Source organism: Patella vulgata, chromosome 6 (assembly GCF_932274485.2).
Source record: "Patella vulgata chromosome 6, xgPatVulg1.2, whole genome shotgun sequence".
Lineage (NCBI taxonomy): Eukaryota > Metazoa > Mollusca > Gastropoda > Patellidae > Patella > Patella vulgata.
The window spans coordinates 67,635,573-67,648,330 of record NC_065884.2 but is presented as its reverse complement, the minus strand read 5'-3'; the positions used below and the strand labels follow the sequence as shown (position 1 = coordinate 67,648,330).

The window sequence follows — 12,758 nt, the reverse complement described above, 5'->3', positions numbered from 1 at the left end:
TGTCCCAGATCTTATCTTTCGTTCACAAGAATTTGGTCCTATCAATGAAATGAAATGCTAGGGAATTGGCCCAGTCCCAATTAATTAAAAGCTCAGATATATATTATACGTTGATATGTGATATTTTTTCGCGTACGATGCTCAATTCTGTTATGGCATCCTTCTTTCACTCCTCTGTGGTCTTATAATATCTGGGGGGGGGGGGGGGTTGGATGGCTGAATGGTTAGTGTGCGCGCGCTGTATCATAAAGTCTGTCATTGAGTCGACTGGCGTGGTTTCGAATCCCCGGTTGTACGTGGCAGACAGATCTCGAGATTCTGTCCCATTGATTGCCATTGCCCCCCCCCCCCAACAATGATCTCAAAAGCCAGGAAATTGACTGAAAGTGTCCAACTGTTCTCCCCTCCCATCAGGTTACCCAGTGTTACAGCCACTGCCCTTAAGGTTCACAAAAAATTAATAACAAGCAACAACAATCATATATATTTTTTATGACAAACTTTATGACAATTTGAATAAAACTGCTTTCCGGTGAGATAACGATCGGCGAACAACTATATAGGCAATAGGATCTAGGTTCTACCAGGACGCCCAGTATTAGAGCCAGTGTTTTGTTGACATTCATTGCGGGTGGGATTATGGATGGCCCCTAGATTTGGAACCGCCCCCACACCCCCATGCACAGCTTCCAGATCCGCTACTGGCCTTGAGTTTCTATGAAAGTATAACGTTGTATAGCCTAGCAAACTGTGATTGGCGCTTATTTTACCATATGTTGCTCAGTTAATGAAAAGCACTCCACGTGCCTTAGAAATCATATAGATAGCATCAAGAATTGGTAAATAATTTCTTCCACATTTTATGAGTATGATGAACTAATTAGTAAATAATTTCGACTGCATTAGTTTTCGTGTCTTGCTTCACGCATCTTCCATGACATTTGGTCATTGAGGGTAGGGACCTCAAAAATATGCACATAACAAATATGTTAGTAAGTGATGAAGTAGTACAGAGTTATGAATATACGTAATGGGTTCGCGTCAACATGTATTAGGGTAGGGGATTCCCCGTAAATGGTATAAGGAACCACCTAACTCCATTAGGTATATCTTCAAATTACCATTTCATGATAAAACAGTTGTAGCATCATGAGTCTTCTGTCAGACGTGGAGAGCGGACGCGGGAAAACCGGTCGCCACATCCTACGTACGACCCATGCATCTTTTCTCACTACATATTTTAGTAGCCTTTTGATCGTCTAGAATTTGTCTCTGACTGTCTTTACTTCTGCTCCATGTTGTGTATTTACTTCTTACTGTTTTCTTAAGACGTCTGTCTTTCCGGGAATAACATTGCAACAGTTCGTTTTTACATTTTATATATCATAGCTGCTTACATATGGTACAATGCATCTATACTAATATTTGTGACTGTCGTTTGTCTGTCTGTTTGTCTGTCTGTCTGTCCGGGGTTGGCGGCTACACTAGGTCTGCCCGAGTCTGAAATTTGGGGTACAGGGGTAGCTCGGACCGGGGAGTAACATAGGCCAGGTGGCGGTAGTCTACCCCTCCCGTTTCGGATTTATGACCCCCGAGCGAAGCCGGGTATCCTGCTAGTAATAGAATAAAGTCATTCTATCAAAGCTCATCCAGCCAGACTCGCTGGGCTATTAACACGTATTTCAAGTTTCATCACAATCGGACCAAAATTATGACCTCTAGAGGGTCCACAACCTTGAAATACCATATTTGTACACCAATCGCGTACGAGGAGCGGCCATTTTGTCCGACAGTTTTGGTCCGATTTTCACGAAATTCGAACTCAAGCACTATTACAGTGTAATGGTGATATATTCAAAGGTTTTATTAAATCGCATAATAATTGTGACCTCTAGAGGGACCACAAGCTAGAAACGCGATTTTTCGTACAATCGGGTGCCATAATTCTAGAAGTTACAATCTGATATGCGCAAATATCGAAAGGAACCAAGTTTCATCAAAATCAGATGACAATTGTGACCTCTAGAGTGTCCACAAGCTAAAAACATGATTTTTCGTACAGACCTATATTTTAAGTTTCGTCAAAATCGAATAAAAATTGTGACCTGTAGAGTGGGCGGACGGACGGACAGGGGCGACGACAATATACGTCCACGTGAATATCTGGGCGTACAAAAACATCATGGCCAGTTGTAATCTGCCAAGCAATCGGTCACATTTTCGATTATTTCAGTTTGAAGTCAAAACTTAAGTCCAACAAAATATGACTAAAACTGCACATTAATTTACTCGTTTTTGAGCATATCTTGATCATTTTCAATGCCACAAGACATACTTATACAGATACAGAACTCTCCCAAAAATGCGCAGCATAAATGCTGTGTGAATGCGAGTGAAGGAACTCACATGGCAGCTGAATGGAAATTAAACATATCCCACAGCAACCGGCTGTTGAGAATTTTACAAGTAGAAGAGGTGCCCGGTAATGTTGCAAGAGTTTTCGATCTGGGTAGTTAGGAGACGAACACACAGGTTGAAAATTTCGAGGACAGATTTTGGTCAAGAGAGCAAATACAGCAAGGGCTACTGAAAGATTCATGATAAATTGTCTTCGTCTACTATGATCAAGCTCAAACACAAGATCTGTATGATAAAGATCCATAATACAAGCTAGTATTTATACAGAAACCATGCTCAAAGTGGGCGATTTGATTAAATTATTAATTGGTATACCAGTTCTTTGAAATGTGGCTGAACTTCATTTGTAAATAAATATCAACTACCGTTATTGAAATAATACCAATAAATGTTTCAAATATTAGCTACCGTTATTGAAATATTACCAATAAAAGTGCCATTATTTATTTGAAATGGTGTCTATTAATTATATATTGAACTAATTATTATAGAAATAAGAATATCAATAAAGAAATTTATCAAATAAACAAATCAATTAACCTATTATCATTAAATATATTGGATATTAATGGAGAACATGTGTTTAGTATATTATATATATATATAGTTCAGTTCATCTTCACATTATCAAGGGGTAAATTATCATATTTCAGCTATATAGTATAGTCATCCTGAATAATTCATTATAGTAAGTGCAAAGACAAACATGCGGACAAGATACAGACTGTTGAGTATTTTACAAGTAGAAGAGGTGCAAGAGTTCTCGATCTGGGTAGTTAGGAGACGAACACACAGATTTTCGTCCACTAATCATTAGTGTTTATACTATCTCACATGCATACACACCCACACCCAGTCACATACACCCAGTCACACTCTCTTCGAAAAGGGGTGCGCTTTAAAACAAACGCTCTGTCATTGCTTGGCGTTGTTTGGACCTATTTAATTGTTTTGATAGTTGTTGTTTGATGCTTGCAATATCTGATCAGTCTGTATCTTGTCCGCATGTTTGTCTTTGCACTTACTATTATGAATAATTAAGCATGAATATATTATATAGCTGAAATATGATAATTTACCCCTTGATAATGTGGAGGGAGAGAGAGGGAAAGAAAACCAATGAGGTTGGACAGGCGACCCTACTCGTTGTCACGTACAATCGGGGAATCGAAACCACGCCAGTTGACCCAGTGACAGACTTTATGATACAGTACGCACGAGCTAACCATTCGGTCATCCAACTTCCTTGTTTAAGTGGAACTGAGTCACACTATATATACTATTCAAAAAAAGTAGGGGATATTTGATTTTTAAGTGTTATTAAAGTCACCTAATGAAACTGACGAAGAAACAAATGACAAAATGAAATGAAGTTCACATTCATCGATTTATTCCAAATGATCGTTAGACTAAGTAAGGCACAGACTGACCATTATAAGGGTAAAATGTTACCCGGGGTCAAACAGCAAAGTTACCACAGCATCACAATCAAGTCAGTAACGAGTAAATCCTCCTCTGTTTGCCAAACAAGCATTGATCCGACGTGGCATACTCCTAATGAGACGTCTAAGGTCATTTTGGTCCAGATTGTCCCATTCCTGTTGCAACGCAGCAGCAAGTTCTTGGACATTGGCAGGACGTTGTTGACGTTGACGTAACCTCTGTCCAAGCATGTCCCAGACATGCTCGATGGGGGAGAGGTCGGGACTCAGTGCTGGCCAAGGTAATGTGGTGATGTTCTGTTGTTGGAGGTAACCTGTAACGATCCTGGCCCTGTGACATCTTGCGTTGTCATCCTAGAAGATGAAACGGCGGCCATGACGTCGTGCGAACGGCACAACATGGACTGCCAAGATGTTGTCCCGGTAGTACTGGCCTGTAACACGCCCTGCAACAACATGTAAAGCCGTTCTTCCAGCAACAGTGATGCCTCCCCACACCATAACAGAACCACCCCCAAATCGATCATGTCTGATGACGTTAACGTCTTGGAAGCGCTCGTTTCGACGACGCCACACCCTCCTACGTCTGTCCAAAAAATCAACAGTGAACCTTGACTCATCTGAAAACATCACATTGCTCCAGCGTCGATTATCCCAGTGTTGACGATCCCTACACCAACGACGTCTTGCCTGAATGTGATGATCTCTCAAACAAGGGATCACGCGAGGACGTCGGGCGCGAAGGTGACCCCTATGCAGTCGATTCCGAATCGTCTGGCCACTCACTCTCACACCAGTGTCTGTTTGAAGACGAGCGCTGATCTGATTTGCTGTGATGACACGATTTCTCAAGGCCAAGGTACGGATAAATCGATCCTGGGCTTGAGTTGTCGCCCTTGGTCGACCTGAGCGTGGTCTGTCCTGTACAGATTGTGTATCACGGTATCTGGACCATAGCCTGCTTATGACAGATTGAGAAACATTCATCGTCCGCGCCACAACCGCCTGTGTTGTGCCGATCTGTAGCATGCCAAGGGCACGTAACCTTTCATTTTGGGTAAGCCGACGCATATCAAAATTTGTTTTCTGGTCACTAAAACAATTAAACTGATGTTTCCACCCTGGAATTCAATGCCACAATGACTGTAACATTCAAAGTCAGAGTCGTGCAAATCTTGGGTTGGACCCCCATGATGATTCCAAGCATCACCTGCATTCCATGCGGTAGCTATTGGTGCGTTTGGGCGTCACATGTAACTGGAAATGTTTCTTCTGTTAGGTTCTATAGTGACTTTTTTCGTAGTCATTTGCATATTTTAGTATTATGCCCCCAAAATCAAATATCCCCTACTTTTTTTGAATAGTATATATATAATATACTAAACACGTTTCCCCATTAATACCCAATATATTTAATGATAATAGGTTAATTGATTTGTTTACTTTGATAAATTTCTTTATTGATATTCTTATTTTTAATATATAATTAATATACAACACTTCAAATAAATAATGACACTTTTATCGGTAATATCTCAATAATGGTAGCTAATATTTGGTACTTTTATTGATATTATCTCAATAACGGTAGTTAATATCTATCTACAAATGGAGTTCCGCCACATTTCAAAGAATTTGTACACTAATTAATAATTTAATTAAATCGCCCACTTTGAGCAGAGTTTCTGTATAAATACTAGCTTGTATGATGGATCTTTATCATACAGATCTTGTGTTCAGAGATTGTTCATAGTACACGAAGAAAATTTATCATGAATCTCTCAGTAGCCGTTGCTGTATTTGTCGTTCTTGCCTTGGTCTTGCAGTCAGAAGCGGGCAAATTTGGAAAGAGAGTTTTCACTTCTGGATCGCGACCACATGATTGCAGAAAGAAGCATGTGGAAGAATCTGAAAGTAGTAAGTTAGGATGTTACAATTTATTTTATTGGTAAACTTACATATTCTTTGTTTTTTTGATCGCTGAAACGACTATGGAATATCACAGTGTCCTTTTTATTTAATTCAAATTTTAAACTTTTTACCCGGGACACCGAAGGCATCAAAATTCATTTTGGTTTATTCTTCAGCGGAGGCCAACATTTTACAGACCATACAATGAAAAATAGTTGACATGCCAGAGGCATGAAATGTGATATGTCGATAGGAATCAGAGTTTAACTAATGTTTGTACCCCCTTTAGGTCCCAAAGTATGTTTCTACTGATATTTAGAAATAGTTTTGAATACAATTTTTGAGACCCCCCCCCCCCCAGCATATTATTGAGCTTATTGACTAAAAAATGATATTTATTTGGTTCCTCGTGAAACTGTTCGAGGTGCATTAACGGGGTTTTCGCTCCATAGAGCCACCACGGTACTTCGGTGCGTAAAACGCTGTCTCAGTAACCAAGAGGTTCGGGGTTCGATCCTCGTGTTTCAGGTGTGAATTCAGTCTTGCTTCTCAGGTGTGAATTCAGTCATGCTTCCACTTGTCAGTGGAGCAAGGCATTTGGAATTTAGAATTAGCAGTTGGAATTCGATGGAGATTGGGAAGAGACACTCGAATCCCGCCCATAGTAGATTTCCTTATAGCACAGCATGTCCATATTATCCCGGTTTGAGGTAGAAACTAGGACATTAAACCCAATCTCCCCCCGACATCCTTCCACGACTCCGTCTCCGTCTATTATACATGCCGACGCTTAAAACAGGTTGGTGTTTTTCAACACGAGCTAACGTAGAACAGATACGGTAAATTGGATAAATATACATGTTTTGTTTTGTTTTTAGCTGTTAAAAGTCGCGGATACTTTAATATTACCATGGAGACATTATACAATATTGTTCATTAATATATTTCCAGTAAATATTACCATTGAGACATTATAACATATTGTACATTAAATATATTTCCAGTAAATGAAGAACCTGTTATAGATGTTACAATACAGCCTCTTGAAGTTACAGAAGCTCCTATAGACGTTACAGAATCTCCTACAGAAGTTATAGAAGTTCCTGTAGAAGTTACAGAAGCTCCTACAGAAGTTGCAGAAGCTCCTACAACAGCAACCACGGTAATCCGCTTCGATCCATGTAAGTGTACATTTCATTCCGTTGTATATAATTACATTTTGCAAATTTCTATGTTAATTAATTTGCTTTCAGTTCTTCTTGTATACTTAAAATTAACCTCGGTTTCCTCTTTTCCATTCGCAGTTCGCACTTTTCAGAGGTAACTATTATGGGACTCACTTATCTCGGGAGGCAGCGATAAGTGTGTTCGAACCGACCCAGAAGTTACCAATCTGAGGCAGCACGGGGACTCAGTGACAAGGCGTTGGTTCACTGCCAGGAGGTCTGGAGTTATTGGCAGAGAACGTGTCTTAGTGATTTTTCTGCGTTGTGAGACGCACGAAAACCGGGGTCTCATGTACATAACTTATGTCGGCTGGTATGCGACCAAAACTAGACGGAAACGCCACTGTCCAAGCACGATTACCCTCATAACACACTGCATGGCGTTTGCTATTCTTCATCAAACCGTTGGCGCAGAGGTTACTCTTTTTACTGGGCTTCATAAGAACATCATGTCCACGGAATAGTACGACAAATCAGGAAGATTGGGCAAAATCCATTCCTTATATTTTTTCGAACCCTTCCCTTTCAATTAAAAAGATCTTGAAACATTTTAAGTCTGTGATGGTTTGGTAAGCTGTGGATTTAATGAACAAATGTTTGTAGATTGCATAGACAAAATCCATTCCTTATCTTTCAAACCAATCTATTTGGATGAAATCTTCTTAAAATATTCCGTTCCCCCTTTTCAGTGATGCAGGACAGGGGGCCTGACAAGGACAGCTGTCTAGTCATTCGGATGAGACGAAAAACCGAGGTCTCGTGTACACATTGGCGTGCACGTAAAAGATCCCATGACAGTTGGAATTCGATATAAGAGTAGGCCGTAGTGCCGCTGTCTGGGCAAAATTCCCCTCATAGCACACTGTATGGCGTATGCCCGTCTTCATTAGCCCAGTTCGGAGCAAAACAGTAGGATGTTAAACTCCATTTCATTTCATTTCATTTGTTAAAATATTCCAAACTTCCCTTTAAGTCTGTGGTACGTTTGTGGGTAATTGTCGTGACACCTGTGAGATTGATGAAACAGACTTTGGTGCCTGTGGGAACGGTAGTAGTTGCTGTGTTCCAGGTAAATATTTCGCTGAATAAGATTAAACCATGTTGAAATAAACACAACAGTTCTAACGACAAGAGAATCTTTGTTGAAACGTAGCTTTAATAGAATTACAGTAATTGTTATCCATAGAGAGAGAGAGAGAGAGGGGTCATTTCGGGACTAACATATGGTTTAATTTTATTTCAATAATTCGCTAGCGCGTAGGGGTCTTTAGCAGTAGGAGGAAACCGGAGGACCCGGAGAAAACCCACGAGGTTTGACAGGCGACCCTACTCCTTGTCACGTACAACCGGGGATTGTTATTCATAGAACTGTTGTGTTTATTTTTAATGTGTTCAATTACTAAATGCCATTCGAACAGTATATTAAATCATGTATTAAGCTGCCGGTGGCTCAGTGAGTGGGGCGTTGGTTCGCTGACCTTGAGACTCCGTGTTCGATCCCGGTGTTGGCCGAGAAAGTTAATCGGGATTATCCGGCCTTGTCCCCATTGTCGGTGATGCAGGAGAGAGGGCCTGGCAGGGGACAACGTATAGTTTTTCGGGTGGGAAATTAATTGAAGGATTGGCTGCCATTTGAACTACCTCTAGGAAGTCCGCATTAAATTACATGATTGGCTGTCAATGGTCCTTTAATTGTTGACCCGTGGAGGGTATACTCACATAATTCACCCATGTATCTTTATATTTTCAGACATTTGAATAACTGAATGAATCGTACATCGGAAGCATGCAAAAAATCAAGAAATCTAAAGACCTTTAACTCCAGAACACTAAATTTATTCTTTTTGTGTGTGGGTGATATTAGAATGGAGTCTGTGCAACATCAACCAATTCCCCCCCCCCCCCCCGAATCACATATTCCAAACTAGAATTATTATAAACAAAAAAAACACAGTTTTGTAACATGTCTTTGTAAAATTCCTCGCAGTTTCTGCGATCTCAATAAAGTTTTCTTGAACAAAGAAGTTTTATTTTTTAAGGTACTGCTCCACAATTCAACAGCACGGATTGTCCCAATCTATTCGGTGAGAGATGTTTGGGTTTTAACGACCACTCAACACAAGCTAAGTCATTTCAGGACTGACACATTGTACAATTTTACTTCAAGTATTTGATTGTGCGTAGTGGCTTTAGCAGTGGGAGGAATCCGGAAGACCCGGAGAAAACCCACGAGGTTAAGCAGATAACCTCACTCCTTGTCACGTACAAGTCTGTGATCGAAGCAACGCCAATTGACTAAATGGGGTTTAACGTCCACTCCACACAAACTAGGTCATTTCGGGACTAACATATGGACAAATTTATTTCAATAATTCCCTTGCGGGTCTGCGTCTTTGGCAGTGGGAGCAAACCGGAGGACTCTGAGAAAACCTACGAGGTTGGACAGGCGACACTACTCCTTGTCACGTACAACCGAAGAATCGAAAGCACGCTAGTTATCTCAATGACAGACCTTATGATACAGCGCAATCCGGTGTTCTAGATTATAGACTTGTCTAAATAATAATTTATATAAGAGAGAGAGAGAGAGAGAAAGAGAGAGAGAGATGGGTTTAACGTCCACTTGACACAAACTAGGTCATTTCGGGATTAATATATGGTTTAATTTTCTTTTATTTCAATAATTCGCTTGCGCGTAGGGGTCTTTAGCAGTGGGAGGGAACCGGAGGGCACGAAGAAAACCCACGAGGTTGGACAGGCGACAATACTCCATGTCACGTACAACCGGGGATTCGAAATCACGCCAGTTGACACAAAGAGAGGCCTTATGATACAACGCGTACGAGCTTACCATTCGGCCATCCTTCCCCCCCCCCTCTCCAGAAAAAAGAACTGCAATATGACGACTGTTCTCTTGCATAATGCTTCTTTAATTCAAGATCATGAACTCTTACGGAAATGGAATTACAAGAGAAAAGGGTCAATATAAAAAACGGCCCATCGTGATAGTAACCATAAAACGTTACTACTACAATGCCCATCTGAGATAGAGAGAGAGGGGGCGGGGGAGAGATTGAGATGGGTTTTAAGGTCCACTCGACACAAACTAGATAACTCGGGACTAACATATGGTTCAATTTAATTTCATTCATTCGCTTGTGCGTAGGGTCTTACTATTTAGCAGTCGGAGGAAATCGGAGAAACCGCGGAAAACAAACGAGGTTGGACAGGCGACTAGGCACAAGCGGGGAATCGAAACCATGCCATTTGACTCGAGGACAGACCGTATGAAGGAACACGCACGCGTTAACCATTAGGCCACCCAACCCTTCCGGTATATTAGACACACTAAAAGGTAATTAGTAAGACGGAAACTAAATAGAAAGTTTTGAAAGCACCAGTATTTCCAATCCTTCAGATAACAACAACAGATCTCTAAATACGACAGGTGGTTTCATTGGCCCGCTAATAAACAAAGGGAATTAACTCTTAATCTACAGAACAAAGGGGCTCGTAAATCAGATCACATGGGATGTTAGGATTACAGTATTTAACTCAGTCCCAATCAATATGCCTGAGATTAGCATTAAAGTATTTAGTCACTTCTATTAAAGATATCTTATTTATAAAACTGAACTTGTCCAAATACAATAATAGCGCATGCAGCGGTTCAGTTAGTACCCATAACAAATACCCATTACATGCTGTAATAATTGCGGATCTTAAAGGAGCTAAACATGTATTCTTTGGCACCTAGAAATTAAATGGACACAAATGTGTCGCAACGCATATAATAACGTAATATGAATGTATATAAACTGATTTACATTCAATCGTGTCTGTCTTTACTGTGATTTCTAATCAGTTATGTTCAGCGAAATAGTCGAAGAGTCTAACTTGAATGGCAGTATTCTGTTGTGGGGGGGGGGGGGGTGTTTAGCCTCGCTCATCGAGTCGCTTCATTACAAATGGTGCTCGAAAGCATTCGGGCAAGTAAATCGTGTGCCAAATTTGAAATGTTCATTTTGTCTTAAATATGGGATATCAGAAGCCCATCTTTTTACAGTAAGATAACAACATTTAAATTGACCAATAAGTCGTGTTTGCAATGTCGAAGACTGTGGATGATATTGAGTTAAAGACTTGCTTCCTTTAATAAGGAATATAGTGCTGTATTTTACAAACGTGTCGGCTTTTATGGAATTGCATATGATACAATAAAACCGTATACTTGTGTATCTATAATTAAATCCTGTAATTTGAAACCATAAATCTGTGGACATATATCTGTATGATAGATATGGGGAGTATATATAATAGAATACATTCAAAGATAAAACCACATTACGCAATAATTAATTTGATATTTGTATAGATACTGATACTCTACGTTCTAGATGAATGATCAAATGTAATCGAGAGAGAGAGAGAGAGAGAGAGAGAGAGAGAGAGAGAGGTTTAACGTCCACTCGAAACAAACTAAGTCATTTCGAGACTAACATTTTATTCTAATAATTCGCTTTGTGTGTAGGGGTCTTTAGCAGTGCTAGGAAACTGAAGGATCCAGAGAAAACCCACGAGGTTGGACAGACGACCCTAATCCTTGTCACGTACAACCGGGGAATCGAAACCACGCCAGTTGACTCAATGACAGACCTTATGGTTCCACGCTTCCGCACTAATCATTCGACCATCCACTCCCCCACACTCTCATGATTCGAAATGGTTTTTTTCTGGTGTTATCAATGTATTTTTCAATATTTTAATGATATCAACATTGTCATAATAAAATTATTGAAAATTGTAAATATTTAAGACGGGTTAAAGGGTTTGTTATTTATTACACGGGAGTTCAAAGGGTGGTCGAAGGACAATTTAGAAGTTGTGTTTGTGGTTATGGGAGGGTAAGGGCGTCCAGAGTTCGATTTGGGTATTGTATATGTGATTATAGGCGGGCTAGATATTTATAAGACAGTCAGAAAAAGGGTAGTTTACGGAGCAAAGGGGGCGGTCCATTTACCCGGGTTCTATTATATGGGTGACCCTGAAAGATTAAATGGGGGCGCGGGTGTTGTAGAATGGACGCTGTTGCCATAAATGGTGACAGGTGTGGAACACGAGGCATGGTATACACAGTCTTTCTATAACACCCGATACCCCTTGAGTTTGAGCAGTTCCCATGTTTAACCAATCAGTGTTCTAAGGAAAGCAGAAATGAAATGAAATGGGGTTTAAAGTCCTACTGTTCTTCTCCGTCTGGGCTAATGAAGACGAGCATACGCCATACAGTGTGCTATGACGGTAATTTTGCCCGGACAGCGGCGCTACGGCTTAATTTTATATCGAATTCCAACTGCCAAGGGATCTTTAACGTGCACGCCAATGTGTACGCAGAAAAACGGATTTTTAGTGTACTATCCGAACGACTACACGCTGTTCCTTGACAGGCCCTCGGTCCTGCACCACTGACAAGGACGAACTACGCCAGATAATCCCGATGAACTTTTTCGGCCAACGCAGGGATCGAACACGGGACCTCCAGGTTAGTGAACCAACGTCTTACACACCGAGCCACTGTGGCTCCAGAGGGACAACGGGGAATTGGAAAACGGTTTAAATGAGGTAGTTTGCAACCAGAAACAGAAAGAAAATCAGCAATCGTACCATATCGATTCTGCAATCCAAGTAATGGAAATAAAAAATATTTTAAGAGGAAATCATTTATTGCAATTAGAAACAAACGCAAAGAAGAGAGTCAACT

At 40.5% G+C, this 12,758-nt stretch overlaps 1 long non-coding RNA gene across 1 annotated transcript; it reads left to right on the top strand.

Moving 5' to 3' along the window:
- The first annotated feature begins 5,607 nt into the window (after nt 1-5,607).
- On the top strand, nt 5,608-8,882 carry LOC126824140 (uncharacterized). The gene is made up of 4 exons (XR_007681497.2): nt 5,608-5,777; nt 6,776-6,952; nt 7,971-8,066; nt 8,748-8,882. It is a non-coding gene; the product is annotated as an uncharacterized LOC126824140 (long non-coding RNA).
- The last annotated feature ends 3,876 nt before the right edge of the window (nt 8,883-12,758 follow it).